The sequence below is a fragment of the Mauremys reevesii genome, linkage group 3, assembly GCF_016161935.1.
Source record: "Mauremys reevesii isolate NIE-2019 linkage group 3, ASM1616193v1, whole genome shotgun sequence".
NCBI classification, from domain to species: Eukaryota; Metazoa; Chordata; order Testudines; family Geoemydidae; genus Mauremys; species Mauremys reevesii.
Window position 1 is genome coordinate 192,172,244 of NC_052625.1, and position 6,933 is coordinate 192,179,176.

Genomic DNA, 6,933 nt, shown 5'->3' on the forward strand with positions numbered 1-6,933 from the left:
CAAAGAGCTTGCTGTCTAAATAAAGCAAGACACAGCAAGCCAGAGTAACGAGCAACTGGAAGAGAAAGAAGAGGGTAGACTAGGGGAACCGCGATAAGAACATGTGATAACTTTTACCAAGTGTGCAATAACTAACAAGTTTCAACTCAGCATTCCTTTTTAAAAATAAATGATCCAAAGAAAGTAACAATACCAATTATCCTGCTCATTTTTGTGAACTGGAACTAATACCCTTCCTGCTACTATAATATGACTTGTTAACGCCTCTGTTGATGCACAATAGAAAGAAAATGTCTAAAGAAACCATTGTACTGTGAAAATGATAGTGCTGTGAAATACATGAGGGCCAATGAATCCTTTTCTCTTTGCCTGCTATTACTGCACCTACTTTCAGCTTTTCAGTATGTATGCCCCTGTCTACACTAGGGACATAGTTTAAAAAAATTCCCACTGGTTTTGAGAACTTTGGGAACTGTAGTATAAATGGACTTGTTAGCACCGTGGCATCTAAAACTGCTCAGAATGATCTTATTGATATGAGCCAAAGTTTTAACTGGCCTTAGATCTTTGGGTGCCTCAGGATTAGTTTGAGACACTAAAAGTTAAGGTACCCCCAATTAGTATGCACTTCTGAAAATCTTGGCCACAGTAGTTAAAATGCTGATGGTATCTGGCAGACCATCTACAGCTCACTGCTGAAAGCAAGCAAGGAGAAAACATAAAAGCAGCTCATGTATTTGCTGTCTAGAAGGAAGAGAAGTGTAACTTGCAGAACTCAGAAGCAAAATGACCACAGTAGTGCTGTAGCTGGTTGTTGTCTTCTGGATTTAAAGGGTCAGCTGCCAGGAGAGCATGCTGGGAAAGCCTCCTATAAAATGGCAATGCTGAGTGGCAAGTTCACTGATAGGTAGTAAGTCAGGAAGCAAAGCCGGTACCTGAGGGTGTAAACTAGTATTCTGAGGGCTACCAGTCTGCATGAAAGAACAGTTTGATGTTTGCAGAACCGGAGCATAATGAATTGTGTACATGAGCTAATTTCATTTTTCTTTTGTGCTTCTATCACATTTTACTATCCAGATTCCTTTTGGAGCTCAGTTGCTTTCTTAGCTTGAAGTTTATCCTCCCTCCCCATCAGTACAATTCAACTCTTCTAGTATTAGTATTTATTAATACAAATAATTACCTAATTGCAAGAGTAAGGCTGAATACACAGGGCTAAAATTCTAGAGAGGAATGCTGCTGATTTTATAAACCATATCAAAGGTGCTTGAGACTCTGTTTGGAGTTGGGCAAATACTCATTCCTGCCCTGCACACCCCTGTACAATTTTCTGGTACTAAATCTCTCTGTAACAAAGCCTGACTAAATTGTCGGTTTTTACAAATGTTGCTCCTTTTTGATCCAAGTGACTAGTCAAAGTTCATGACCCTGGGGATGTTCCAACTGAAAGTACAAGTTGGTGGAGCCTGGTATTTTCATGGGTACCATCTTGTTTATTTACAAGGAATCATAGGCGGCAGGTTTGTATAATTTTTGGTGGTGCCCAAAATGGTGGTGCCCCCCCCCACTTCCGCCCTGTAAGCCAATATAAAATGAAGCTACAACGTGTTGGCCCCACAAGATTACAAGGGTCAATTAAAAGTGGAAAGTCAGAGGCAGCACTCGCCTGCTTCAATATATGGTATTATATTTTGTTACACCTGTTGTGATGAAGTGGGAATGTTCTTAATGTTTTCTCTGAATACTGTGTGGGTGCCTCAGTTTCACCTGCAAGATGCCAACTGAAGGTGTTGGGGACAAAGATCAGGTGGCCTCCTTGTCCGGAAGAGATAGAAAGGCCAAAGGAGGGAGTGTCAGTTTGGAGCTGGCTGGGGAAATGGGGAGAGACCCACAACTTGGGTCTGGGCTCCCCACCCTCCAAAATGGACCTGACTTAGGGGTCCTGTTTTCTGTACCTACAAGCTGTTTTAGACTGTGTTCCTGTCATCTAATAAACCTTCTGTTTTACTGTCTGGCTGAGAGTCACATCTGACTGCAGAGTTGGGGTGCAGGGACCTCTGGTTGCCCCAGGACCCGCCTGGGCAGACTGTGGAAGGGCATGCTGAATGCTCCGAGGTCAGACCCAGGAAGGTGTAAGCTTCTTGCCCTGCAGACAGTCTGCTCAGTCCTGACTGGGTTTGTATGAAGTAGTTCCAAAGCATCCCAGCATCCCCTTCCACACCATACACTTCCCGAAAGTCCGCACAGGCACTGACATTCCCTCCTCTGGCCTTTGTCTCTTTTCCAGGCATTAGGAGGCCACCTGATCTCTCTGTTCTCCAACACCTTCAGTTGGCACCTTGCAGGAGAGCAGCGCAGGCCATCAGTTGCCCAGAGACAGGGTTTCGGCCATTCTCTGTGCAGACGACATCACACTGGCCCTCTAGGGCTCTACAATCACACCCCCTTATCCCACCATCTGGATCCTTGAGAAATGCATAGGGGAAACTGAGGCACCCACACAGTATTCAGAGAAAACATTAAGAACATTCCCACTTCGTAACACCTGTATATGACAAGTTATATACTTTAAAAGGTGTAAAATAATCAAGTATTGTGCTAAACACAATGATACTCCAAACTGACCACCAAATTTAAAGTTGCACGTTTTTCCCCTCAGGTGAGGGCTCTGGGGTGGAGCTGGGGATGAGGGGTTCACAGTGCAGGAGGGTGCTCAGGGTTGGGCTGCTGGGGGCACAGGCTCTGGGGTGGGGCAGGGCTGGGGATAAGGAACTTGGGGTGCAGACAGGCTGCCCCAGGTCTAGGGCCAGAGAGGACTCCCTCCCACCCTTACTGGCAGCGGCAAGCTCCAGGGGAGGAACTCCTCCTCTTCCCCCCCACCCCGGCAGCACACTCACTCTGCACCACGGTCACTGCACATGCTCCTAGGGCCTCTCTCAGGTGCAGAAAGCCCACTCGCCTCCCCCATGGTGGGTACCGGGCGGGGGGTTGCCATCATGTGTGGCCTCCCCTGCTGCTGCCCCTCACCATAGCCTCACTGAGGATGGGGCTGCCCCTTGCCCAGCATTGGGCAGGAGTGGAGGCTGCAGCGGGGAGGGGGTGGATCACAGGGTCAAACCTCACTAAAGCCCCAGCATCTGATCAGGTGAGTGAGAGTCACTCCAGATGCCCATCTCCTGGCTCCAGGTGGGTGCCCTCCTCCCACCTCCTATCTCCCTCTTCCCCCCCCCCCCCGAGGTGCTCCAACAGTCTGCCGGACGCTGCTCTCTATAGCCTTAGGCAGAAGCAGCTTTTTCAGGCAAGGCTGGGGAGAAACCCAGCTCCAAATATTGGTGGAGCACAGCCCCCAGCCTTGAATATTCCTGGCGCTCGGGCACCACGAGCCCATATAACCTGCCATCCCTGCAAGGAATGTACAAAGTCCTGTGTGTTTGAATGCAGAAGGAATCAAAAACAAAAGGAGCAGATTCTTAGCTTACTGCCCTCAAACCAGACCCCAAAACTTTCTCTCTAGCTTTTTCCAGGGTCACACTGTGCTCACAGGTTCCTGCTGAGCTTTCTTACCTCTTTCTCTCTCTTTTTTTTGGTCTATTCTCCATATTTGCATGATCTCTTCCCTCCCCTGCCCCCAACCCAAAACAATACTCAGCCAAAAGCTAGATGGTGGGTTCACACACACCCCTTTTGTCTTAGGTAGGGACTTATACTCTGGCCTTGGCTACACTTGAGAGTTACAGCCCTGTTGGTGGCTTTACAGCGCTATAACTCACTCCCCGTCCACACTGGCAAGGCACATACAGCGCTGCATCTCGGCAGTTACAGCGCTGCTTGTACTCCACCTCCACAAGAGGAATAAAGAGTATAGCGCTGCTGCTGCAGCGCTGCACCGCCAGGGTGGCCACCCAATGCGCTCTGATTGGCCTCCAGAAGTATTCGGCAGTATCCCACAATGCCTGTTCTAGTCACTGTACTCATCAGTTTGAATTCTACTGCCCTGGCCTCAGGTGACCAACGGCCAGACCTGCCCTTTAAATTCCCCGGGAATTTTAAAAATCCCCTTCCTGTTTGCTCAGTCAGGTGTGGAGTGCAATCAGTGAATCTGTCCAGGTGACCATGCCTCCATGCGCCAAACGAGCCCCAGCATGGAGCAATGGCGAGTTGCTGGAACTCATCAGTGTTTGGGGGGAGAAAGCTGTGCAGTCCCAGCTGTGCTCCAGCTGTAGGAATTACGATACCTTTGGGCAGATGTCAAGGGCCATGATGGAGTGGGGCCATGACCGGGACGCACTGCAGTGCAGGGTTAAAGTGAAGGAGCTGCGGAGTGCCTACTGCAAAGCCCGTGAGGGAAACCGCCACTCTGGTGCTGCCCCCGCGACCTGCCATTTCTACAAAGAGCTGGACGCAATACTTGGGGGTGACCCTACCTCCACTCCGAGCACCACCATGGACACTTCAGAGCGGGGTGAGGAGGAGGAGGAAAGCGAGAGTGAGGGTACTGGTGCGGGGGGGAGATACCCCAGAGTCCCTGGAGGCATGCAGCCAGGAGCTCTTCTCAAGCCAGGAGGAAGGTAGCCAGTCGCAGCAGCCGGTACTTGGTGGAGGATAAACAGAGGAGCAGGTTCTCAGTAAGCGGCTTTTATTTTCAGGAAGGAATTTTTTCGGGAGAGGAGGGTTAGGGCTGCATGCATGCATGCCTAGATGTGGAATAGTGCATTGATGTGGTCTATCACGTTGCGGTAATTGGCCTCGGTAATCTCTTCAAAAGTCTCATCCAGAATGTGGGCAATGTGCTTGTGCAGGTTTATTGGGAGAACCGCTGTGGTCCTTGTCCCAGTCAGGCTAATGTGTCCGCGTCACTGTGCCGCGAGGGGTGGGGGAGGGGGAACCATTGCTGCACCCAGGCAAGCTGCATAGGGGCCAGAGCCGAAGCCGCATTGCAGTAGAAGACCCTCCCTTGCTTCCCAGGTCACCCTCAGCAGCGAGATATCTTGTAGGATAAACTCCTGTGGAAAATGTTGGGACAGTGTTCAGTGTAGGTGGCCCCTGCAGCTGTTGGCTCTCCCCAAGGCAGAGAAACCCAGAGGACAGTACAGCCCTAAAACAATCAGTCCCCCTTTCTCACCATTTCGAGGCTCCCGTGGGTTATGTGAGCTCTCTTTGGGATGGGAAAATTATGCTATTGTGTAGACTGTGTGTGCCCTCCTTAAGTGTGGGGGAATCATTACTCTGTCTGGTATAAACAATGCTGCCTCTGTTAAGTGTTGCATTTTGCCTTTACAGATAGAACCTTGAAATCTCAGCTGTCCATGTTATCACCGGCTGAGAGACTGCAAAAACTCCGGAAGAGACTGCGAAAAAGCAAAGATGACATGCTGCACGAAGTGATGCATCAGTCTCAGAGAATCAAAAAGCGCAGGAGTGGAAGGAGAGGGAAAGCAGGATCCACAAGGAAAACGCAGCGCACTGGAAGCAAAGCACAGAGTGGCTGATAAGCATCCTGGAGCGCCAAGCGGACTCTATCCAGGCTCTCGTAGCCATGCAGGTGGAGCACTACCGCCCCCCTCCCCCGCAGCCCTTGTCCCAAAGCTCTTTCCCTTGTGCCCCCATGTCAGCTCCACAACCCCCCCTTCCCCAGCATCCAGGTTCTTACCGCCACCAGCTGCCTCCAACCCCTGTATGTTCACCAACCAGCCCTGAGAACTATGACCCTTACCCTCTGCACTCAACCCCCATCACCATGCAGTATAGCCATCCTGAAGTGCAGCACTCATTGCACAGCACTCTGGACAGGACATACGCAAATCTCTGAGTGTACCGTTCCCCACCCCACGCCCCTGCTCTTTCTGATTCCCAAGAAGTTGTGTTTCTTTCAATAAATGGAGTTTTTGGCTTTGAAAACAGTCTTTATTATTGCATAAAGTAAAAGATCCTTAGCCCAGGAAAGAAACAGGCACTGCAAATCAGCTTAGCAAACACAGATTTCTACTAACATTGTAACCACTGCACTTCACTCCCGTGCAGGGCACCAGACATTACTGTTGGTTTTCAGCCTCAAATTCCTCCCTCGAGGCATCCCTAATCCTTGCAGCCGTGTGCTGGGCCCCTCTAATAGCCCAGCTCTCTGGGTGTGCAAATTCAGCCTCCAGGTGTTGAACCTCAGAGGTCCATGCCTGACAATCTTTCACCCTTCCCTTCACAAATATTATGGAGGGTACAGCATGCGGATATAACCGTGGGGATGCTGTTTTCGCCCAAGTCCAGCTTTCCATACAGAGATCGCCAGTGGCCCTTTAAACAGCCAAAAGCCGACTCCACAGTCATTCGGCACTGGCTCTGCCTGTAGTTGAACCGTTCCTTGCTGCTGTCAAGGCTTCCTGTGTACGGTTTCATGAGCCACAGCATTCACGGGTAAGCAGGGTCTCCAAGGATCACAATGGGCATTTCGACGTCCCCTACTGTGATCTTCCGCTCTGGGAAAAAAGTCCTGGCCTGCAGCTTCCTGAACAGGCCGGTGTTCTGAAAGATGTGTGCGTCAAGCACCTTTCCGGGCCAGCCTGTGTTAATGTCAATGAAACACCCACGGTGATCCACAAGCGCCTGGAGAACCACAGAGAAATACCCCTTCCGATTAACGTACTCGGATGCTAGGTGGGGTGGTGCCAGAATAGGAATATGCATCCCATCTATCACCCCTCCACAGTTTGCACAAATAGGTTTCCCTAAGCCATCCACAATGTCCTGCACGTTCCCCAGAGTCACGGTTCTTCTTAGCAGGATGTGATTAATGGCCCTGCAAACCTGCATCAACACGATTCCAACGGTCGACTTTCCCACTCCAAACTGGTTCCCGACCAATGGGTAGCTGTCTAGAATTGCCAGCTTCCAGATTGCAATAGCCACCTGCTTCTCCACCGTCAGGGCAGCTCTCAATCT